The sequence below is a fragment of the Papaver somniferum genome, chromosome 8, assembly GCF_003573695.1.
Source record: "Papaver somniferum cultivar HN1 chromosome 8, ASM357369v1, whole genome shotgun sequence".
Taxonomy (NCBI): domain Eukaryota; kingdom Viridiplantae; phylum Streptophyta; class Magnoliopsida; order Ranunculales; family Papaveraceae; genus Papaver; species Papaver somniferum.
The window spans coordinates 143905479-143931748 of record NC_039365.1 but is presented as its reverse complement, the minus strand read 5'-3'; the positions used below and the strand labels follow the sequence as shown (position 1 = coordinate 143931748).

General features: G+C 36.2%; 2 long non-coding RNA genes and 1 pseudogene across 2 annotated transcripts; 1 reads left to right on the top strand and 2 right to left on the bottom strand.

The window, feature by feature from the left end:
- Positions 1 to 1245: 1245 nt before the first annotated feature.
- Positions 1246 to 4086, bottom strand: LOC113306131 (annotated as a pseudogene).
- A 6108-nt stretch (positions 4087 to 10194) lies between these two features.
- Positions 10195 to 11634, bottom strand: LOC113303315. The gene is made up of 3 exons (XR_003337399.1): positions 11382 to 11634; positions 10919 to 10995; positions 10195 to 10458 (listed from the first exon to the last, which is right to left on the bottom strand). It is a non-coding gene; the product is annotated as an uncharacterized LOC113303315 (long non-coding RNA).
- Positions 11635 to 11839: 205 nt separating this feature from the next.
- LOC113303314 lies at positions 11840 to 15681 on the top strand. The gene is made up of 5 exons (XR_003337398.1): positions 11840 to 12476; positions 12574 to 12666; positions 13185 to 13216; positions 14224 to 14299; positions 15615 to 15681. It is a non-coding gene; the product is annotated as an uncharacterized LOC113303314 (long non-coding RNA).
- Positions 15682 to 26270: the final 10589 nt, after the last annotated feature.

Here is a 26270-nt window from a genome sequence, read left to right as displayed (position 1 = left end):
GTGACCTTAATCTGTGTATAGTAACTGGACCAAGCCAACGAAGAAAGCGAATTTTATAGAGGATAGTGTAATTCGTCATTTTCTATGGATTTTAAAAAGTCTTAGAGCAACTTGTCGGAATTATTGTTCGGAATGATCCTATAACTGCATACTTCCTTTAGGGCTAAGGATCCTCTTGTTTGATAACCAAACCAAGGTCATTGCTAAAGCGGAAAACAAATCTGCTTTCTGTATAGAGAATCATCAAAGTTGTATTCTGAATATGAAGCGCTTGAGAGAGAGAGAGAGAGAGAGAGAGAGAGGTAAAAGATACGAAGCACTTAGGCTGAGGAGAAGAGAGAAGAGTAACGAGGGCGGTGTATATCTAGGGGAATGGTGGGTTAATGGAGAAATGATGAGTAAACATAGATGTAGTTAATGCTAAAGGGTTGTAAATAGAGATACCTAAACGATGAGAAGGTGGTGAGGTACGTCATAGGTCAGAACTATAACTACTCACAAGCCAACGAAATTCGTCATTTTCTATGGATTTAAAAAAATCTTGGAGCAATATATGGCACTTCTCGGAATTTTTTGTTCTGAATGATCCTAGTGTTTGATAACTTCTTTTTATTTCTTTTTCGAATAGGTGCAAACTTCTCTTGTTGAAGATGCTATTAACAGAATCAAGGTTCTTCAGGCAGAAAGGGGCAACCTGGAGGCCCAGTTAAGAGATATTCCTATTTGTGCTGGCACTACTCCTGCATCTTTTTTGGATGTAGCTAGGAGTGGAGATTGTGGCCGGATGTGAGGTAATGTAATTCTGCTTTTGTAGTTCGTTATAGAAGAAGGTTAGTTTTGGCCTATAAATTTATCGAAACCAACAGTAACCAACATTTTTTATTTTGTAATTGGACAGGTTGCTGCAGGTAGTATCTTATCTGGGCAGTAAAGGACCTACCTATGTGGCGGTATCAAGTATATACGTAGTTATATTTCCTGTTTGTAGTTGGTCCAAGGACTCGTACCTCCCCCTTGTATGATATACAGTTTCTACTTTCTAGTTGGTACGAGGACTCGTAACTCCCCCTTGTATTGATAACGCACTTACTGTAGACACCATTACCACTATATTCACCAGTGGAATCCTCCCATTTTGATATATATTCACCAATGAGATTAACTGTTCTGGCGATTCTATTCTGCTGCTTTTTCAAGCTTATGTTCCCGTCTATTTCTGTTTTCTTTTTCCCTTTTATAAATAAATTCTTCGTTGAAGTTTGTCGAAAAAATAAAAAATAAATAAACTGTAGACAAACGGAAAAAACATAGTTTTCCGGAATACAAACCCAATAAGGTAAAAAAAGAGAACAGAGGAAAAAAAAAACACATCGATGTCAACCTCCACTTGAATCAAGAAGAACAAATCGACCTTAAGATGAACCAAACGGCCTTAAGAATCAGTAGCCGGTGGTGTTTCACACAAATCCAAAGCTACAGCCTACATGTCTTTGGCAGATAAAAGAGAGATGTCGTTGTATGCTGGCTAGAGATACGTAATGTGGAAGTGACAAACGGAAAAAGCATGTGTGGGCTGATGGCAGGCGCTCATCAGAACCAGATGTCTTGTAGATGGTCAAAGGATATGGCAAACCAGAAAAACCAATTACTGGAAGGTATTTCACTGAGGTCCAAAAGAAAAGAAGTTCCCTCTGCTGCTCCATGGACATACCCTCTACAACCTGCAATGACATATTCAATATGTTGATACTAGGTATTTTACAAAACAAGAATGCAGGAAAAAAGAAACCAAAAGTTTACAAAACAAGAATGCAGGAAAAATGAAACCAAAAGTAAGCAAAAAACCACACAAAATCCATGATAAGTCCAAATTTTAATCAATGCCATCTTAGCTATTGCATACACTTAACGAACTATAAGATGCTTCAAAAAAAAAAAAAAAACTATAAGATTTCAGTATATGCTAAACTGGAGTCCAAATTTTAGGGCTTAAATAAAGCGAATTGAAAAAAAACGGAATTCAGTACATTCAGAGGTAATTGAAAAAGACAATTGGAACTGATACTGCGACTACAAGACCATCAAAACAATCACATAGCAAACAAACATCAAAAGATGAAAAGAGAAATCTAACGTAAAAAAGTGACACCGAAAAAAAACACATGACATAACATAAAAAGAACACTATTAAAAACTTATGGAACTCATAAACTTATGTACCTTCCAGAACCAGCAAATCTGTTCATCAGTTTGTCTGTAGCCCTCATACTTGGTGTGTGCTTTCCAATCCTCTAAAAGAATAGGAATATCACCTCCAACTAAAGCACAATCAAGAGCTTTCAGATCTATCGCTTGGAAAAAGCATTTCGCCAGCCTCCGCTTACAAAGAATATCAGCAAAACCTCTTGCAAAATAGGCAACCTTTGCGGAGATTGATTTGACGAATAAGTGCTGAATTAAAAGATGTACATATTGTTCTCTATTCTTACTATTGACAACAATGTTGTCCCCTCCAGGGCACAGCTCCACGGTTTTCCTGGATCCGGACTCATCGATTTCCCTAACAAATGTCAAACCCATAGCATCTGAATCAACAAAGTCAGCATCCATCTCCAGAATCCTTTTCCAACTCTTGTACATGATTGGATCTGCGCATCGTATGTCTTCCAAAGATAATTCCTCCTCTGCTAATTGCAAGAAAAATACAAGATCCAACACAATGCCTACTTGCACTTGATGCATCAAGGCTAAAGCAATAACTCTACCACAGAAGCCAAAAAGATTAAGCTGCTCGGGTTTGAGTTGTGCAGGGTTGGGAAAGAATCTGTGACGGTCCTCCGGGCATGCTACAAAAAGGGAATTTTCTGGACTAAAGAGTGCTTGGCATACCAGTAGAAGCCACTCCCGCAGGACACCATGACCCATAGCCGTCTTTGAACTCCACGAAAAGGCCACTGTGCAAGGACTTGGGTTTTACATGAGCAATGAGTTCAAATGATTCCTTGAATAAGGACGACCTGTCAATGAGAAGTTTGTGCAACTTTTCGTTGTCATCCTGGACCTCAGGGAACATCATCAGCATCAAATGTCTTCTTGACTCAAAATCTATTGCACTGTCATATTTGAGAAGCCATAGATGCTCATCACCCTCTTTAAGTGTCTGATAAGATAATTTATTGCAAGGGGATGCTCTCGAAAAGCCGCTGAAAGACGTTCTTCTCCATCGCCGTAAAGTGTCGAAATGTTGTGCAACTCCTTGAAAACAGAGAGTAAGAGAGACCACCATGTATTGAATTTCAACTTACCCCCGGCATCCCGAATAGCTTCCTCCAAGCAATGCAGGCCTTGGTCAAGGTTTGTCACCAAACAAGATAAGTCACAATGAAACAGAAAGATTTGAACCAAATAATGTGGGTTATCCCCCTCCTGCAAGTCTTCCAGATTCACTGGAAGTGATAGATCCTTCTCTCTTAGATGATCCTCGATTGCCTGGAGGAGATGGAGTGAAAACAATGCAAATTCCTGAAGATCCCTCTTTAGATTCCTGAAGATCCCTCTCTTAGATGTTGGTGACTGATAAATGGATCTCAAACGTACGCGCAACTTGGTATCCGCTATCTCACTTACAAACTTGTATAGGCCTACAATTAAGTGAGATGCAATTCCAAAGTATTTAGTTCTATTTGAGAAAGCAATGGATTTCAGTATGGATACAAGAGTTTGACGACATGAGTAGTACAGCTGTTGCTCGTCCTCATCGGAAGGATGCTGAAACAATCCGCAAAAGGTCAAAACTATGGGAGCACACTGATTTTGTATGGACCTAGGAAAGAAGAAGCCAGAATTGGTTTTAGGGCGATCAGAAAGAGTCTAACACATTCCTTAGCTATCTCTTTATTTTCTTTAATTGGGGAATCCAGCAGTTCAGCTAGAAGCAATGTTAAACCACTGTTGCCGAGGATAAGAAGTTGCTCCATTGATTTCTTCATATTGTATCTGGGAATAGTCCTCAATATATCCTTGAGCCCCGGTAATATATGTCTCTCGAGGAGTATCGAACATGACCCTCCTCTTCGCCGCCACCATCACTAGTTTCTCCGATATAGCTACAGTACACAAAGTTGATAAAATCTTCAACTTCTTGAGTTAGTTTTTATATTCATCACTGTACATCAATTGATCAATTGGAGATACGGCTTCGTTATCTCCCTCCATAATCACTACAATATCTTTACCAAATTTTTGAATAGGGTGACAAGTATAATAAATACCTATAAACACACTAGATCTGACAAAATTTCTTCTTAGCAAACGACAGCACCATTAACAAATTCTTATAAACCCCAACTATTATACACTGGTATGGGAATCAATCAGACTACTACTTAAACTTGGATTACAAATCAAAGGTGGAACCTTTATATATTGATTTCATCAACCAGTAAATAGAAGACTACTACTAACCAAACTTTGGATTTTTTTATTTTTTTTTTGAGATATAACTTAGGAAGGATTCCAAATGCAAGGTGAAACCTTTATTGTGATTCAATCAAGCAATAAATTATAGAAACAAAAAATCAAACCTTTTCTCGGTTTCCTTATTCTTCACCTCTTCTGTGTTTCCTCCCCGAATTGCAGAAAATTCTGAAATTCGGTGATTTTTGCCCTGAATTGGGTTTCTGTTCAGGGTTCAGTTTTCAATCTCAAATCAACAGTGGGTTAATGGGGTTTACAGAGAGACGGATTAAAATGAAAGAGGAAATAAATTAAAATAACAAAACTAGTCATAAAACACCAAGATGAACAAACTTATGGTACAAAAACTCCACTCATACGCGAGAGTTATAAGAACTCCATTTTCCCCAAAAATAATACAAAAACCACCAAATTCAATATAATAATTTAAATTAGATCTTTTCAAAATTTGAAAATTCCAGTCATACCCTTTTATTACTGTTCTTCCTTCGTGATATGTATTCATTTCCCTTTATCAAACGACTAGGATATGACATATGACTCGTGCCGTAACGGTCCCGGATTTTATTCTTTGTAAAAAATTAGTCGAATTCATTTTTCTGGTACGCAACACCCCTTCTATTTTCTAATGTTGATAGTTGATGTTCATTTTAGATGGGTCACTAGATTCTTTTTCTTGGTATTTGTTTCGACTTACATGACTAACGTGGAGGGATGCAGGTCCTGAAAGTTTGCCTTCCAGCAAGCATTATTCTTTAGTCTTGGATCTGTAGTGCTCCACACTCCACAGGCATGGCTTAGTTATGGGAAAGTAGGTATCCCATATATGGGAAAATCCAGTTTCCCCTTGGTATTATTTTATTTTCTTTGCCGTTTTACGTTTCAAGCCATGAGTTTTCAGTTAAATCAAATCCAACCTCACAATTTTGTTTGGTGGAAACCCAGTTTCCGCCTAGTACTCACTGAAACTAAATATCTGCCTAACTGTAGCAAAGGCGATAGTGCTGGGGCTGAGCCCAGTATGAAAGGGTGGGTATACAATTGACTATCCAGCGTACCTGGCTTTACAGCCTAATTTGATTTTCATTTTAGCCCTTTTTATTTTTTGTGTGTACTTCCACGGCTTTTTGTCTTCATATGAAAAATGTTGATACTACAATTTAGTGCGTCATTATGAGATTTAAGTACTACATAGTGAGTCTTAAAAATCAAGAGAGTGTTATATGTAAGGTATGAGATTTATCTCGTGAATTCGCTCAAAAAATCAGGTCACATAAGATTCGAGGTTATGCCATCAAAACTCATGCATAATGGATGCCATCGAAACTCCTGAAAGAGACGATGTCTCTTGGGGTGGGCGGTTATTTCAAGGAGGCGTTGAGGGTTTTTCATGAAATGAGGTTCGACCGAGGAAATATATACTTTCTAGTTTCCGGTGTGGTCTTCACGGGCTTTTTTCTTGTGTTACGCATAGATGACACACCTATAGTTCCCTTTTGTTATTGTTGTTGACTTATGGTGCTTGTTTAGATGGGCGTACTCTTAAATAAACAAACTCACTCTAAAACCTACCAATATTCTCATGTATATATTACCATTATATGTCTTATTTTCGCTTACGGTAATATGCAAATAGGATATGATACCTCAAAGAGAGCAAAGAAGAGGCGTTCTGAGTGAGCATCACAGGGCCAGAGTTTAGAAGTGATAAATAGTTCGTCTCGATATTTTTTTAAACCAAGTTGAAGTGCTTCAACAATAGATTTAAACATTTCAAAATGGTAAGAAACAGTTGTATCAAAATTTTTGTTACCAATCTTGATAGCTTACAATGAGTAAATTATTTGGTACTTGTTTATTGCCTGGATTGAATTTAGTTGTTGTAGAGTGCACCAAAATTGAAAAATAGGGAAACCTTCTAATTATCTCTAACCACCAAAAGGTTGTCACATATTGCAATTATACTATTTATCTCCACCAAAATGAATAAACGGTAAATTTCTCGATGGACATATCCACCTTAGTCTTTAACCCATGATATGCAATTAAGTTCTTTGGAGTTTGGGGTAACCTACCAACTCTCTAGAAGCAACTCTATCTAATCACTTCTACATTTTTCAAAATTCTAGAATCAACTCTATCTAATCACTTGCAACTCTATCTGATGTTTAAATTTCCAAATGATGTTTAAATGTATGGCATTTACAAACGACTTGTAGAATAATCCGAACCGCATTTTGGAGTTTTGTAGGAAATTATAATTTATTTATTTTTTAAATAATGTGGTATAGAATGGGGCATGAAATCATGCCCATTCTTACATGATTGCTAAAGGTAAGTACTAAAATTAGCAAGGGATACCGTTTAAAACTGATCCTGACTATCAAATAATACAAACGGTATCCTGTTAATTTTGGTACCCGTCTTTAGAAATGATGTGTTTTATATCGAGAGTACGGTCCATAGATAATGGATATGATTTCATACACCTTCGCAGAATCAGTAAATAAAACTAATTTTGTCATTAATTTGTTACTTATTCCTAAGTATCATAATTTAATTTTATTTGATCCTAACTAAGCAATTGTCGTACCATCCCTGCTGTTATATGCACGCACTAAGGAGTAGACTTCCTTCTCCACTGAATGTGGAATCTATTTGGGTAAAAGTAGATCCCATTCAAAAGCATGTAATGATAATAACGTTTTAAGTGGGAGTACTCAGCTTGTATTCATCTTGAATCCTTTTTTTTCTTGAAATAAAAGAAGCAGGCACTGTCAGATTTAAAATTACTATTCTTTCTGTTTTTGATATGCCGTAAAGCTGCAGTACATTTCCAAGAAATAAATGTATAATAGCATTACAAATTCTGGCAACATGGTATCTCATATCTCAATCTCATTATTGACATTTTACATTTTTATGAAACCTACAGGCACAAATTTGAATCCAGCACTAAAGACTTCGACCGGAGAGATTGTGTAGCTGCCTTATGAGGAAGGGTGTCATACCCATCAGAAATAAAATTTGTTAGGGTGCAAATTTTATTTCTTTACAAATAAAATTTGTTAGTTTTCAATTAATTAAACTCTAAAAATAGGTTTGAGATGTAGATCTTCAGCCGCTCAACATGTTTTTTTTCCCAAACAGTTAAAAAACAGCCGTTTAGTCTTCCCTTTCACCCACTCTTTCATTCCAATGAGTGTATGAATTATTATTGGTGAATGAGTGAGTATTCTCAATACATAATAGCACATAATTCGACCAAATCAAGTGATACTCATTCATATTGAATGAGAACACTCTGTTCTCATTGCCCTTGCTCTAAACAGAATTTCTGGAGTCTTTGTTTCCCACTACTGGCACAAAGGTCAGAGCTGTCTTGAATTACAAACTTGCCATTTTGTATCTTAAACTAACCTCTATGGAAGGGACACGCCACGCCTACCGCACTCAAAGGTTAATGAAAGTGTTGAGTAGTAGTAAAACGGTATGATTTAGTAATAAATATAAGTAAGCAAACATTTCATTGATAAAATGAAAGTCAAAAATTGTGCGCACACCAAAAAAGTTTACTCCGTGATACACAATAGAGTAGCTTCCCTAAATAAAGTTAGAACCAGATACGCATACTAACTGGCTAAAAAAAATACGAAGAATGAGTTAAATCAAAGTGCATGTGTTGAACACCGTTAAAATTAAAAATGGAGCGACTTTATCGGCCAAACCAGTGATACAATGGTGTTAAAGGAATATTCTAAATTATGTTCCCAAACAACATGATTTTTTTATTTTTTTGGCAAGTCTTTTGAAAGTTTTTTTGCAAGTCTTTTGAAAATAAAAATAGCAGGGAGAACGCCTAATTGTTGATGATGTAATTAGTGTAGGAAGACAGTCATGCATAAGAGAAAGAAAAGTTGCCGGAGAGGATGTGCAAGAGATTAGACTAAAAACATCTAGGACTACCGCGCAAGAGTTGACGGAAACCAACCGGGATTAGCCCAATTGGCTAGGGGTTGAACTCCCAAGTTGACGGTGCAAAAGGAAAGTTAAAGGAAAAACATACTAACCCATTCAAATTAGAAGAGGTTGTACCATTGACTAGTTCCTTGTACAAAAAGGAAGTAACCATAATAATCACCAAACACCAGCCTAAAAACAAAGAAAATATGATTCCGAAGATAATCAATGCAACAACTAATCAGTTCAAAGATGATTAAAAAAAAAATTAGATAAGTAAATTGTTAGACTATATATCAAACTGAAGCAATGCAGAGCAGAGCAACTAAAAGGATTCTTACAAACTTGATATTTGATTACCTAAAGAAGTGAAGAAAAAATCAAACCATGCATTGGTCCCATGGAGTTCCATGGACCATGATTTAATTTATGGCGGTAGTCTAGGTAGGTAGTATCAATCAAAACTTATGCAAATTGTAGTGCCATTCATATGTCATTGATGGGTTGGCATCTGAAGTATGGTGACAGAAACTCATCAAGGAAGGGCATCGAGTTCAAAGTGGAGTTCTCTCTAGACTCAAAGCAGAATCTTGTTTGTGGGCCTTGAAAAACTCCTCTCCCTAACTTTGACCACCATCACCACTACCTCGGACATCAGCTACTCGCTTCAAATTCCCAACCTACACCATCTGGCATCTTCTAACACACAACAGAACATACACCAGCAATAGTTGTTCCCATTCATGTTTAAAGTTTTGTTTAATAAAAGGCTAAAAAAACAACAAAAGCAATTTACAAAACATCCTTATAGCCATAAGGAATTTTACAACATACTCGCAACGAATAAGTAACATCATTATGCGACATTAACTCATGTAATGTATTTAAGCATTCTTAAGTGATATTGGGAGCATTTTCTTATATATATTTTTCTCCGGACAACATATGGATGTATCGGTCGTATGAAGGTGGATGGGATAGTTTGCAATCTGGACCTTTAAATCCCCAGATTCCAAGTCCGATAAGAAATTTGTGCTAACATGATTTTGTTGGCCGCATTTTTAGGAGCTCAAAAATTGATTTGTTTTTATAGAGCTTCCCTTAATATTGCAGATAAATCGAATGTTTTGTTATACTTTCGTTATACAAATGGGGTATGATAAAAGGTCGGACACACTAATGTAGAACAGGAACATAAAAGGTCGACGACACATTTGGCTTTGGTGTCGGAAGCACCCCGCTGGTTCCATTTTTTTTTTGATCAGACGATGATTCCAAATTTGTCTTTGCTTTTATTATTGTTGTTTGATAGCACTGCTAAAAGAAAATTTTCCTACAAACCCATAAACAAATAAGCTCGCACAAAAAATCAAATTGTCCGACTGCATGGGCGCTGCATTCAAAAGGAAAAACTTCAATTAAATATGTTCACATAATGTACAATCTAAAAATTAGCACTATATGGAAACTGACACCACTACTGATTAATGCCAATCACCACTGAGAATTAGGAGAAAAAAATGCAACGGTAATACTTCAAGCTCATAAAGAAGTGCCAAGTTTAAGGCGGATTCTCTTGGATGATGCATTATCTATATACGTTCCGTTTACCCCTGTCGTTCACCCCTGCAAATGATCTTTCAAATCACTTAAAATGGTTTTTCTATGAAATTCTATATATGTGCTCACTAACCTTGAAATTCGAATAAAATATATTAATTTTTAAAAAAAAAACGCAAAGCATATCCCAATATCTTTAGGGGAAATGTACAGAGCTAATATTTACATGTAACAACCAATTACAAAAATTTCTTAGTTCCCAACAATAAAGAATCGGATCACAATTGGGAGTGACTCAAAATCTAATGGTACCCGTTAGAAATAGGGTGCACCATGGAAGTAATATGTATCGCAAACAAAAAAGGAAGGAGCTTGAAATCTGACAAAATGTTGAGCATCCAAGTACAAATTTAAACAACATTATACCTTGGATCCAAGCGAATGCCACAATCAATAAGGCCACTGAAATCAAAAGGAAGAAGAGAAAATCACATTTGAAATCCATATGGTGGATGTATGAATAAGTTCCTCCTATCTGCAGTTTTCAGGTAGCACTTGATCATATCATCAACCATTAATTACTTCCAATTGGCTGTAAAAATATTTGATGAGAAATAACAAATGGTAGGCGCATGTACTGACGTGCCTAGACTCGATAACATACAACAAAAGAACTTTTTAAAAGGTTGAAATGTACAAAGTGCTTTGAGATTTGACACTCATCTCAAAGAAACAAAAGAAGGTAAACAAAGAAATTACTGATATCCTTATGCATGGTCTGTTTAAAAGCAACTAAAATTGATATGCACAAACAACTTAAGAAAACAGTACAACAAAACCAAAACCAAATTCAAGAAAAACTAATTCAAATACAAATTATGCATCAACAAAGTCATCCAGAATGAAAACTCAGCCAGATTACCTTTCAATAACAGTGACCTCATACGGATGGTAATTAGAGATGGATGACATCCCTTTTCTCAATGTACAAACAAAAATCTGCAACAATATATCCATCAGTTTTTTGTAAGTCATAATTATCCATGTGCATAAAAAACATAACGGTCCAATTTTTTTTTGGTCAGTCACAAAGAATACATTGGAAGGTATGCTTATTAAATATATTACTTGATATGTAGTCGAACAATTCAAGGGATTGGTGGTGTTAATGAGTTATTTATTTTTGTAACGTATGAATAATTGATTTGATTGTTGAGGTAGGAATTTAATGGCGGAAATACTATTGAAAAGCTGGAAGAGAAGAACTTTAAATAACAATTTAAGAAAACAGTACAACAAAACCAAAACCAAATTGAAGAAAAACTAATTCAAATACAAATTATGCATCAACAAAGTCATCTAGAATGAAAACTCAGCCAGATTACCTTTCAATAACAGTGACCTCATACGGATGGTAATTCGAGATGGATGGCATCCCTTTTCTCAATGTACAAAAAAATCTGCTACAATATATCCATCAGTTTTTTGTAAGTCATAATTATCCATGTGCATAAAGAACATAACAGTCGATTTTTTTTTGGTCAGTCACAAAGAATACATTAGAAGGTATGCTTATTAAATATATTACTTGATATGTAGTCGAACAATTCAATGGATTGGTGGTGTTAATGGGTTATTTATTTTTGTAACGTATGATTAATTGATTTGATTTTTGAGGTAGGAATTTAATGGCGGAAATACTATTGAAAAGCTGGAGGAGAAGAACTTTAAATAAAATCCTAGGAAAAACGTAAAATAGGACGGTCAAAGAATACATTGATTACCATTGAATAAAATTATGCTCAATACACACTCAGCCATTCCAATCCATATGATTCGAGCATAAAAGAGGAAAGAATTCTGAACCACGATTTGTCTTTCACTTTTGAGAGCAAACGGCATCCGTGGATCACAATAAAACACCCATTCACCACCATCGGATTAGCAAAAACACATTTGTTTTTGTAAGATAGATTACCATTCTAGATCTAAAAATCTGAAACTCCGTTTCCCTTTTATTATTGTTCTTCCTTCGCCGCCACCTCCTCCTCCTCCTCCTCCCCACCATCAGCATCAGTATCAACACCTCATCCTAGTATTCCATCACCACCACTAAACCCACCACTGTGTCCTGATCCACCGCCTCAACAACTTCTCTTCTTGCTCCTACACCATTACCAAACCCACTGCTATGTTTTGATTCTCCACCAAATTCGAAATAGAAATACCAATTCAATTAAGATTAGGTATTTATGTTTTGTGGTAAACCGATTTGTATCAATGATGAAGGAGGTGGTGGTGCTCCAAATTATAGAATTTTACTGAAATACCTCCTCCTTCTCTGATCTAAACTTCAATTCCTGAACACCTCCAAAAATCACTGTAGAAAAAGTTGAATCACAATGATGATACATCATCATATCATCCTATATATTGTTTAATTTGAAGAAATTTCACCTCATCCTCAACTATTACAAGAGGTGCGTTTCATTTTAGGGTTTATTTTATATCTAATTTCGAATTAGAACGTAATTTCTAAAGAATTTATTGAATTTGGTTTTAATCTATGAGTCTCAGCTTTCAAGGATACTAGTCAAAATAAGTGAATTGGGAAGATTAACATCACAATGAGTACCTGATGGTACTGGAAATTGGCCTAATGTATGGAAGGTAACCAGTTTTCTTGTTAATTTGTAGTTTGAAAAATGAAGTGAATTTAAATTAGGTTTTATAGGTAAATAAAAATGAATTTTTATACAAGGAGAAATGTTTTGTTGTAAATGTTATTGGAGATGGGTTGGGTTCCAGATGAAAGGACAACTGCATCACTGGCATGGTCATATGAGGTTCACAGTATGAGAAGTCAAATTATTGTTTACTTGTAGTCCATACTCTGTAAATTTTAAATTGTCACTGTTGATTTGTTCATCGGTATGTGAATCTAGTTGTTATTAATGTAAATGGTGACGTTGGTAATGGGTGGAGGAGGGAGGGGTGCAACTGTATGTTTATTTGGTACTACATTATAAGTGATACAAAATAAAGATGTTAGGCATGTGTGTAGATCTTATAGTCATATAAAGAAGTATTTTTGCTTATTTGACTTTGATAAGATAATGGAATTAAAATTTTATTGATGCAAATTTTATTGTATATTTATAGATGATTTGATGTTTCGGTTACTGCAGGCAATGCGTGTATCATTACTGAGAAGTGAGAGGTATGATTCTTGGTTACTTTTGACATCCAATGACTCGTCAAAGTAAGAGTTATTTGCTTAACTTCAATCTAGTTTTTGAATACACCAAATTTGTTTGTGTAAGGTTTGAACTAGCCAGCCTACTGTAAGACCAGATGTGACGGTATTTGTTAAATTATGGCCTTGTTATTTTAATCTTTTAACTTATCTAGTGTGTGGATATTATTAACAATCATAATATATAGTCGTGTTGAACTCGTGATGCTAAGTATTACTAACATGCAGGTTTTTTTCATGTCCAAGACATTTATTTATGATACCTGAGTATAGTTTAAGCTTGTTTGATTTTGTTATCAAGATACATAAATGTTGTGACAATTATTAGAAAATCTAATGTTTATATATTGTTCTCTAGCAAATGCACTAAGCAAATTATAATGCACAAATCAAATTATTAGAAAATACAAATGCTTGAGAAATATTCATCTCTATGAAATCAACTATTAAGGAGGTGGAAGTATTTGGTGGTGGCAGGTGGTGTTTTGAGTAGTTGTAAGATAGTTCATGTGATAGTTGTTGGTCTAATCATACGTGTTAGTTGCATAAAGAGGTTACATCCACTGATTAGGGATTAAGAACAATTAGGTTCCAGGCTTCTTTCTTCCTTAGCTTATAGGGGTGTTAAATTGTAATCTCATTAGAAAATTCCAGTGTTTATCAACTATTTATGTTGAATTTTGCTTATTTTTGTGTAGAAACCGATTTTGAGCTGAAAGTAGTTTTGGTTTCATAAATCTATAGTGAAACCAATTTCGGTTTCATCTAAATTTGGTGAAACTGATTTTGGTTTCATCTAGTTTTGTTTTATTTTTTTGAACTTTTATTGGTGAAACCAACGTTGTTGGTGATAAATAATTTTCTATTGAAACAAGTATTTGATTCATCTGAATTCGATCAATATATTTTGTTGTGTTTCTGATAAAGGATATTGACTTGTTAACTTTATGTGTTTTTTTGTTTATCACCAGCATATAGCGACAGCTAAAGGAAGCGAAATTTGTGTTGTTGTTTTACTAGATAATGGAACTGATCCACATAACAGAGGTACTTTTAAGCTTAGATAACTTATATACTTATTTTACTGATTCGAGTTGTTTTAACTTTTATCAGTTTTTGTAAATATTATTTCTTCCTGTTTGCTTGTTTAATTGCCTCTTGTCCTTAAAGGCAATTATATGTCGTCGCTTAAATTTTTATTTGATTTTCAATTCATTTTCTGCAAACGAGAAGCCATCCACTATCAGTTGTTGAGTTAGGATGATAACGATATGAAATAAGTCGACATATTTATTTATTTATTTTCTTGGAAGAAACCATTGTTGTTGGGTCCAATACTCAAGTGTTTTAACTTGCATTTGAACAAGTTTTGGTTCCAAGCTAGGAAAAAATGAAATATATACACCATCACAATAGTTCTTAAAAAAATTGAGTTCAGAAAGTGTTGGAAAAGGCAAATTAAAACACCAAGTGAGCTTCAATGATGAGATGTATCTAATAGTGTTCTGATACTTGGTATGTAACATGTTTATGATAGATTGTTCACTCGCTCTATATCGTTTCCTGTTACTTTTAGTTTACAGAACTTTCATTTTGCTTTCTTGTAACTTGTTGGAATTCTCTTTGCGTGCATAAAGATGATCTGATCTCAACAACAACACTGTAACTTAACAAGTCAGAATCTTACGTACCCCCGCAGTACAATGAATTACCATGGTAGCTTTACCTTCCTTTTCCTATATGAATTACCTTTGAGCTTTGTCTATAATGAATGAATTTAATGACACTGTTCTGAATATTGAGACCTTTGTGTGTCCATGCCTTACAATATTTGTGCGAGTTTCAAGTTATTTCTTTTATAAGCCAACACAGGTTATTGCTATTGATGTGGTCAACCAAAATGAATCATGGTTTATAATTTTTCTTGCAGTTGAATTCTGACGAAACCAATTATAGTTTCATCGTATTTATGATGAAGCCAAATTTGGTTCCATCTAATCTTATCCTTACTTAAATTGATTTTTTTATGAGTTTGAATTGTTGTTGTGTTTGATATCTATGGATTAGGATTTACAATGCTAGCTGTGATGGAGATTACGTACTTTGAATCAAAAAAGTGGTGTTTGTGTTTAGGTTAAGTCTGAAACAAAAAAAAATTAAGTTACAAAATGTTGGTGGTGGGTGCTTTACAAAATGTTATGAAACTGAATTACCTATGATAATGTTTAGGTAGTTGTGTGGTTTGAATTCTAGCTGTAACTAATGATGTTGCTGAGGTTTGAATGAAGTTTTTATTTCATTTCATATGTGATTTTTTTCTCTAGATTTATGTCGATGAAACCAATCTTGTTGGTGTTTTCAGATAAATGGGTCGTGGAGTCAGTTATGGAGGAGGTCAGAGTTCTTTAGGATATCTCTTTGCTGGTCCTGAGGATTCAAAACCATCTCAATATTGACATCTCAACGATGTCTTTCTATCAATGAACATGTATAATACCTCTTATAATTTTTCTTGCAGTTGAATTCTCACGAAACCAATTATGGTTTCATCTTATTTATGATGAAACCAAAATCGGTTTCATCGTATTTATGATGAAATCAAAATCGGTTTCATCGTATTTTTGGGCGGTAGTGGTGGTGGGAGGTCGTGGTGCTGGTGGCGGTGCGACGGGTATTGGCGGTGGTGCTGGTTTTGGTCAGTGGTGGTCGACAGTGGTGGTGCTGGCTGGTAGATGTGGCTGGAAGTAGTGGTGCAATTGCGCAGTATCAGTGGTGGTGGTGGTCGGAGGTGGTCGGTGGCAGTGGTGGCAACGAAGGTGGTGGTGGTCGGAGGTGGCGACGGTGGTCGATGGCGGCGGTGGTGGAAGGTGGCGACGGTGGTGGCGGTGGTCGGAGGTGGTGGCGGTCGGAGGTAGTGGCGGCGGTGGCGGCGGTGATCGGAAGCGGAAGTGGCGGTGGTGGTTGGAGGTGGCGACGATGGTGGTGGTGGTCGGAGGTGGCGGCGGTGGTCGGTGGCGGTGGTGGAAGGTGGCGTTGGTGGTGGTGGTGGTCAGAGGTGGTGGCGGTGGTGCTCGGTGGTGCTCGGTGGCGGTGGTGGTCGGCGGCGGTGATGGAAGGTGGCGTTGGCGGTGGTGGTGTTCGGTGATATGGACAACCACATCATGGAAGACAAAAGTTAGGGATTAAGATGCAGTTATGAATTCGCCTACAGAAGAAAAAAAACATGATGAGAATAATCCAGAACCAGATAATAGCATCGTATCAAATGATGCAACAAAATAGACTTGCTATAACAAGTAAAAACTAAAAGAATGAAGAAGAGAAATAAATACTACAAGAGTAAATTCACACTGGAGTGGGACCCTACTCCCCAAAGTTGGGTAGGGAGCGTGGGGAGGAGGGGAATTTTTGGGAAGGTTCGGGCCCGTCCAATTTGTGGAGTTTGTGTAGTTCAACCACTGTCTGTCAAGAATTTTTGTAGAACAAAATTGCACTTTTACACTTGATGGCGGACTATAATTTTTGCACGCCTCTGTAGATGAAATATTACAAGTGTGCATAATGTTTTCTTAGGTCTACACCACTAGCCAGTTGATGAAACTAAAATTTTGAATACAGGTGGGCTTAACCATAGCCAGATTTCTGTCTATGGTTATACATACCTGCTTCCCCTAGTAAATCTTTGCTTAACCATAGGCAGATTTCTGTCTCCGCTCTAATTTCTTAAGCAACGAATCCTATTGAGTGGATTAAAAGTGGAATAACCTTTCTTCACTATGTGACATTCTATCATTTTAATAAAATATTTGTTTACCTGTTTCTGGTTCTTTACGTGGTGCTCTTCCATCGAATTTTTCTTTTTTCCTCTGCTTAACTTCTCTCTTTCTTGTTTTCCTCATTTGGGAGATTTCAACTGTTGTTTCTTCGACATCTCCTCTGCCCCTTTTTCTCCCCATCAAACCGATCCAAAAACAATTATTTATTTTAGTGAAAAACCAAAAACAAAGTTAGAATTAAGATTACAGGGAGTACAGAAACCAGGGGGCGCACGATTAGAAATAAAAAAACCCTGCATAAGGGTAGTAACAGTTACCGAGAGAAAAAACTAATCTAAAATATAAATAAAGCAGGCAACCTATAGATCCAAATAAAGTATATGCTGGAATCTTAAAGGGTTTTAGATCTGGTTTCTCCGTGAGATAGACGAGGGGCGGGCGGGCGGAGAACGTAGTGTGGGTAACAAAACAATTACCATCAGTTAATTTATTGCACTTTATTTAGCTATTAATTAGAAGAAAATCAAGTGCAGAAAGATACTCACCTTATCCTTGCATCAAATGGATGCTTCTCTCAACGGCAATACTTTCTACCTCCGAGAAAATCCGTGCAAAAGTGTTGATTTACCAGTCTATAGGCTCGTCTTGAATCTCAACCGAATATACTAGTGCCTACACTCAAGCAAATGCCATGGTATCCAAAATTTTAAATTACTGCCGGGATCAAATTATATTGGATTAAGTGTTCATTCCTACCGGAAGGGTTGAGTTAAAAAACTTAAGCAGTAGTCTTGTTACAAGGTTTAGGGAAAACCAGAGAAACAAACTTTTTTCCCGATTCCAATAGAATTCTTCTTATATAGCGCGTTGGTCGTTTTTGAAAAAACATTTTAGACTCTCATCTCTCTAGTGTAAGCCGTTAGATTTTGTAAAGCATGGTAATCACTAATCAGGCATTAAAGCGTATTCTTCGACAACAATTCAACCATCAATTGTTAAATTAAGGATCATTCTCCCTTTTAAATCCAAAAGCCTCATTCCGAAAACCAAAAACAGGCCAGGAGTCCAATCTGCTTTTACTCGATAACTGTGAGTGAAATGGAGAATCTACTAGTAGTTTTCTTAAACAGAAATGATCGATTCACTGCAAAAAAAGGTTACTGAGATTTATCCCGTCTGAAATTTGGTTAGTCTAACAGATAAAAGAAAAGAAAAGAAAAGTTGGTTATGTATGTCTAACACAGCTGTTAATATATGACCAGTGGTGCATAGACACAACGCAAAACCAAAAACCAGCAACATGGATCTAATGGCCGTCTGGATTTCCTTTAAGAATTTGGATTTATGCGAGGCAGTGTTGACCCCGTGCTCTTTTTCTGTCGGTGATATCGGTTTGGTTTTTCCTCGGTGCATAGAAAATAGTATAATTCATTAATTCTAGATCCACCGAAAAGGGATGGATGGAATGGAGTCGATAAACACAGCTCAGTTGGGACCCATGATTCTGGTTTTGGACAGACCGTCCTTTTGACCATCCTAAAAACGTTGATTTGTGTGGGAACCCCTGGAGAAAAACAATGGGTCCCATTTTGTTGATCTCGAGGGTAGAGGGAATTCATAAACGTTTGGATTCCCCTCTCGGGAGGTAAGGAAATTTTGATAAAGAGCAGAGGTAGGATGTCCATGGGGCAGGTAAGGAAATTTTGCTTAAACAATTTCATTTTATGGAAACTGAAGTGAAATTTTGAAATTGGATGGATGCTTAACTTTTGCGGTAGCCTCATAAAGAAATCAACGCAGAGGTAGGATGTCCATGGGGCAGGTAAGGAAATTTTGATAAAGAGCCTAACGCACGGGCTTTGCACGAGCCCAAAAAAGTGATATTTTAATATAGCTGGTGCCAACTTAAGTTAATGGAGAAGTCTTAGCATTAAAGAGTGCAACAAAGTTCAGACCTTTTTATTCTCTCCCCAGTGTGCAAAGTTCAGATTTTTAAAAGTTAAAGTATATAATTAGGCTCAATTACGATGACACCCTCAAATTATTATTTTTTGAATAATTCATAAAGCACAAAAGCGAGGGCAAACTTGGATTTTCTGTTTTTGCAGCTTCAATTACCGTAGGTGAACAGTGCCTAAGGTGAGTTGGCCTTGTAATAGTAGTAATAATAGATAGAATAGATAATAAGAATTAACTACAGCGTGTTCGAGTACAAATCTTCTTGATTTCTGCTTCTTCTCCTGAAGTAGAAATTATAAGCAAAAATATTTTGTTTCATAAAAACTTAACTTTTCTGTTTCAGTTAGTCATTCTGAAATTGTTTAAGGATAAATCAGGAAAAAAATGAAAAAGATGCTTTATCAAAGTTTAGGAAAAAATAAAACCTTAATATCATTGCATTAAAATTTACCAGGTTTACCGTTTAGCTCCACGCCATATATTCGTGACGGAGAGAAGATCAAATTTTTTATCCTATTCAAGGCCGACCAAATGTCACTTCAGTTTTCATAAAAACCAGACGACTGTTGCATGACGGGAGGCAGACTGAGAAATAGTAATTTCTTTTTTATCCAGCTGATTAGGGACATTTATATATGTTCAGAACCTTATACCGACATTCTCTAGTTTCACTTTGTGCTTGTGGATACATTATATACGGTTCCAAATTTGTGTGGGTTTCTCCGAAGACTGACACAACCCAGGGTTCCATTTTCTGCGGTTACGGTTTACCCTATTTGTCCGTTATTCTAGGTAAAATTGCGTCACAAAATCTTCGTATTCGGATGAAATGTACTAAATATTCCAGGACTTCTAATATATTTTATTGAAAAATATAATAGTCTAAGCTTTATTAATTGTCTCATTGATTTAAATATTAAATTGACTGAATTTCCATACTTAACCTTAAGCTTAATCATCATTTTTATCTATTTGGTGGTTTCATCATATCTTATTTACGTTTCCTCCCTCTCCGTGTATAATCCCACATCTCTGTCAATAAAATCAATTCAAATAAACATGATATTTAAGGTCCCACTTAATCTTATTCTTGATTTGGATCAAATGAAATGCATCGGTTTCCCTTGTCGTTATTACACCTATGACTAATCAAAACCCTAATACAAATAGGAATACCAACTACAAGTATATTGTGAAGAGAAAGAGCGATAAATCAGAGATACCCAATTTTTAATTATGTATAAGGAAAAAATGATGGTATAATCCGGAAATAATTCCGACCATTTGATTTTATAGTATTCTTCTATGATAAGAGATGCTCCTGTAAGGAAAAGTGCTGAATCGTTGATGTTTTTGAATCGACGATAGCAAGCCACGAACCAACCATCAAAGATTGAAGAACTTGTCCCACAACGACGAAGAAAAATCGCCCCAAAACGGCGAAGAAACATGTCGAAAGACACAAAAAATGACGTAGATACATCTTATTCGATAACTATTACCTAAAACTAGAAAAAGAAAAAGAAATCTTTGCTCAGATCTGATCTAAAAAGACCAAATCTGAGCAAGAAAGATAAAACAACTCTTAATTTTTTTTCTTTTTTTTATTGAGAAGGGAGGAGGAAAGGAAGAAGAAAGATGTACGGTTCATACTACTATATGATTGAAAATGGCAGGAACAACTATTGTTAGAGTGCTATAGTGTTATTTTAGTTTTTTACTGTGAGGGGAAGTAGTTGTATTAAATAATTTTTTCAAACTTAAAGGTATTCACGGACGGTCACAGTATTAATTTCTCCTACAAACAAACCCTACATATGGAAATTTCAAGGTAAAAGAGCATAATTAATATTATATTATCCTATGCACCCATGTATATGATAACATAACTCAATTTCTCTAATTTGGAAGAAGATCGACAATTAATAAACCCAACAGGGTGATAGTCAAGTAAATGTTCCATTGATGATGGTCTATTCTGATTAAATACTAGATAAAAGAGTGAAAGTTCTTGGTGGCACCACAAAAAGGTGGTGTCAATATTTGTATTGCGATCGTTTGACTATTGCGGATAATAACAGTTAGGTCAGCTAGTATGTAAGGTCTGCTATCCCACTTTCTTCCCCCATAATATGACATTGATCGAAGAGAAACCCTCCATCAGGCTTCCCCAAAGAAATCCCACATAATTATCCCCACCTCACACACTACACCAAATTGGCCGCCCTGCATTTCCCCAGCCCCACTTCCCTTGTCAAATGAATGGACAAGATTGGTGCCACCTAATGGTGGACAGATTTGGGGGATTTCTGTGGGTGTGGGGGAAGCCTAGCACTTCCGGAGAACGAAAATGAGGAACCCTTCGTGGTTGCGGTTGTCTAGATACATGGACCAAAACTTTGTAACACTTTAAGAGAGATTTTTGAAAATCGACTCTTATAGTCCTTTGCAACACATAAGAGTGGTATTCTTTGATGTTAAACTCCACCGTTTTCTGAAAAATTTGGGAGTGAACACGTCGAACATAATGTACTCACTTTTTTGTCTATCCACTATAGAGTCTAGAGGTTAGTAGGTATGCTCTACTGTACGTTTTATAGTCTGTATACAACATGATCCTTCCGAACATATGTGTTCATTCATTTCTCCCATCCGGATGTGTCTGGTTCCAGAAAAGACGTTTCCTTTTCCCCTATTCAGTGCTTTTTACCCAGTCTCTGCCATGCTTACACGTAATTTTCGGGAACCCCAAACCCATTCCACTCTCCTCAGTTAGGTAGCACCATGTAGGACCTAGATTTTATCAGTTCTGATCCGAAAGGAAAAAAAGGGGAGGTCCCATCCTTAAGGGATTCGACCAACCCCAACATGAGCGTAGGCGGTGGAAGGGGTCTGGCGTCGGGGTGGTCTAAGCTTCTTTGGATGAGCGACACGTCGCTTACCCTCTCATTTCTCTGATCGGAAATGATTAATTGAACGACAATCTCTCTCGACGATTCACCCCGCAAGATAGAGAAGTTAGAGATCCACATCACATGGCTCCTATCTCAATGTTTAGAGCGCTACCGAAAGCCGTTGGATTTCCAATCGGGACACATTGCGGGATTTAGGCACGATAAGTGTATCACTTCCTAATTGGGGAGATGAAAGGCGTAGTCGAATATAGAATCCATTTATCACAATAATTACATCCAAACAAAAAAGAGCTGGAAACTTTCTTTGGGTACATCGAGCAAAAGATGAAGAAGAGGTGGAAAGAAGAATCAACCAGGTGGATTGTGATGGAAGGCGAGGAGAAACAGAGGATGATGCAGTGATTTAAAGATACTGTTGACAATTAGAGCAATTGTTGATTTTGTGTTTTCGAGTACTTAGTGTTAGCAACTTCAGTAGGACTTGGTAATTGGATTGCAATATTGTATCATATTTTCAAATGTTATCGTTTTTGAAATTATCCCCAATCCTCTTTAGTATGTTTTTGGAATTCAAATGAAACATGGATTCTTTCTGAAACATTGTTTGACACACCTCGTTGAACTTTAACCCTAACAAATAACAATCGAGGAGTGTTACACAAACCGCAATTTCTGCCGCGGAAATTCCCGAGAAGGGGATCGGACGGTTCATGGGCGCCCTCCAGCATTAAGATTATTATGGGTAAAACTGGGGCCCAGCTGTTTATTAATGGCGACATTTTTATCGGGATGGAAAATCGGTGAACCTAGAATCTTCTATAACAATCTTTTTATTAATGATTGTTGTCTTGAGTTTGCGATGCAATAGGGGTTGTGCGACCTTTTTACATAAGTGTTTAAGGTGTTAAACTCTCTATTCACCACTTCCTGTGTTGAAGCTTTTGTTGATGGAGAGGATTCTATTCATGTACCGCTATTTCGAGTGAATAATTCGTTTCACGTATTTTGTTATGTATGATTGTATTATCGCATTGATTTTTCCATTTGAACTACCGGATGGAGTATAATTATTTCAGAGATGAAAAAATAATTTTGCAATTTAAATACGCCATTTCTCAAAGACTTTATTGGTGCGAAACTCCCAAGTTAGGACTTTATAATAGACATTTTTATTTTTGCATATTCAGCATAGCTACATAGTAAAAACAATGAAGATTTGATTTTAAGGATTATTAAGTTTAAAATAAATAAAAACCAGTGAGATTTGATTATCAGGATAAAATATCAATTTGAGCGTCCACAATGGACATGTAAAAACTAAACTTGATCAAGATTTTCAATTAATAAGTGTCAAAACTTCATGATTCTCTGCTATTGTATTTGGAATTTGAAATCAATATGCTTTTGAGAGACTTTGTTATTTATCTTTTCTTTAAGAATAAACATCAAAATATTAAAAACAATAACCAAATAAGCTACAATTAAATTCGTAAAAAGTGAAGAAAAAAAATTGTTGTTTTCCAAAACCCAAAAAGATTTCTAGAGATTCGAATAAATACTATATATTGTTTGTCTCATGTGTGTAAGCTGAAATTCATATATGTTTTACTGTCTCAATGAATCACCCTACTTAAGTCCTTGAAAATCATTCAGAGAGTATCTCAAAATATCTAAACTCACAGAGAGTCACCCAGAATCTTTCGAATAAATACTATATATTGTTTTTCTCATGTGTGTAAGCTGAAATTCATATATGTTTTACTGTCTCAGTGAATCACTCTACTTAATTCCTTGAAAATCATTTAGAGAGTATCTCAAAATCTCTAAACTTACAGAGAGTCACCCAGAATCTTTTGCATAAAAAGTCTCTGAATGTCTCTACTAATTCCAACTGACTAACCCCCTGTTATATTTGTGGTACGGAGGGAGTAGAGGTGTAAATTGGGTCAGGCCAGCACGTTTATGATATATCACAGCACGTTTTAAATTCGAGCACAGCACGACACAACACGTGACCTGGCACAACACGGGAACAACACGTTAGCTTAGTGTGTTGTGTTGTGCCAGACAAATAGGCACATCCGCACGGCAAAGTACATGGCACGTGTTAGCACGCGGCACAACACAATACGGCACGCGAAGAAAGCACGCCAAATCATACATTCATAAAATACAACATAATGTGGTATTTCACAAAAAAAAAGTCTTTATTTTAGCTAGTTTTTGACATTTTATTTTCATTATGCTGATTAATTTCTATAATAATACATATGCTAACTAAAATATTTAAAAAAATATTTCTTTTGGAAAACTTAAAGTAAATGGGCACGGCACAACACGATTATTTTTCTGGCACACGCCGTTTAGGACGGCACAACACAACACGTCTGAGTGTCTGGAATATCGTAGCACAACACGTAGCATGCTAAGAACGTGATTTCGTGGGCTGGGATGTGTCGGACCGGCACGTTTTACACACCTCTAGGAGGGAGTATGCTTTTTATTCTGATATATGTAGTTTGATCTTCACTTGACAAGCCATAATTTTTTGGGGTGGTGTTTATTGAAGACAATATTGGTTACTGATATGTGACCGAGATGTTATATAGAAATATTGCATTAAATTTTATGTATACCCAAAAGCTCAAATTAGCTAAAGTAGAAAAATGGCCCTGCGTGTGTAAAGTGTTCGTGCTTGTATTTAAGATCCCGGTGCTATTAACATCCACGGTCTAAAAATTCAGAGGCATTTTTAGCGGACATTAAAAAAAAAAGGTTAAATAGTGTGCTATAAAGCATATGATTCACGAATATTGATACGGGGACACTAATCTTTCCGACTTGGGATAAATGGGGTTCTACAAGGGAACCTTAGTTTTTTGAGTTTTCTCCAGTAATTACTGGTCGAGCCGCTGGAATGGAATGAGATAAGAATTTCTGGAGATCTTTCCTCTCCAGTATCCACCTTCTTTTTTCTTCTCGTCAGATTTATATCACAAAGACTTTCCATGGGAAGGAAGAAAGGGGACGCCAATTTTCACAATCCATGCATTTATTGGAATATATTTTATACTAATAATAAATGAACACATGCTTACAGATTACCAGTGAGAAAAATAGGGCCAACTTCCCTCAGCATATTAACTTAATTTACTCTTTCTGTTGTCATGTTGTGTCTTAAGTTTAGTTTTATTTTATTGTTATAATGCCGTGTTGCTTCTTACTTTTCTTCGGGGTGATGTTCACTTATTCGCCCCGATTCACAACATAAGTATCAGAGCTTGAGAGAGACTAAGGTTTCCAAATAAAAACTCAGCACCCGAGTTAACAAATAACAGCTACCGGCACTTAAATCTCGAAGTATTTGATACTTGGAATCATATAAAAGACTTTGCCCGAGTACCCAGAATAAAATTTCACCGTTTTTAAAAGTACGCGCCATCTTCATAGGGTAAGAGTACGCATTCGTACCTCTGAAACTAGGATGATTTACTATGGTATTGTGGGTAATGATATAATTTGGACACCATGATTTCCCATCTCCATATTCTTGCATCACCCATGCTTCAATTTGAGTCTTAGGAACATATACAAGTGCACAAAGGCACAAATCCATGATTCCTATATCCAACAAGACACGTCTCTGACCCCAGTTTATTTTTGGTAATCCTAGTTCTTTGAATACCTCTAAATTGATATCCCACAACAATATTAACTGAGAGGCAAACCCTCTCATATCACATACCCAATGGAAAGCACCATTAACAAATACCTCACCTTGGGAAGGATGGATATAATAAGATATGGTTTGAGTGATCCATAACATTTCACGTAGCCTGAATATGTGAAAGGTTGAACCATCACCTGGGGAACGAATGCCTGCACCAATAACAAGCTTGAAACTGTCGATCTTGCAATAGTTATCAAAATTATGAATCTTGATATCGAATTGGCTGTATTCATTTAGGGCTTGTAATTCGGGCACTTTGATGTACTCTGTCGTAGCGGGGTTCCAAAGACAGATGAAAAATTGAGAAGGGACTTTATAATACGACAGACAAACCAGACCTTTGGATGAACCCAACAAAGTAACATAAGAATCTGAAAATTTGTAAGGGACATCCGATACAACAGTATACTCCGGTACACTTGTCGATTCCAATATTGTATCATAACTTGCTGAGAAAACTGTACTTTATGCCAAAAATCCATAAGACATTAATTTATTTAGTTCCAACGCAAAATGAAGGAATTTCAGCTTGTTTTTATGGATCACATGCTTTGTACGAAATCCGGCAAAATCATTTGCAGAAATAATGTCTCGCATCAATTTGCAGACACACTTGTATACAAAGGTTGTTTTTGCTG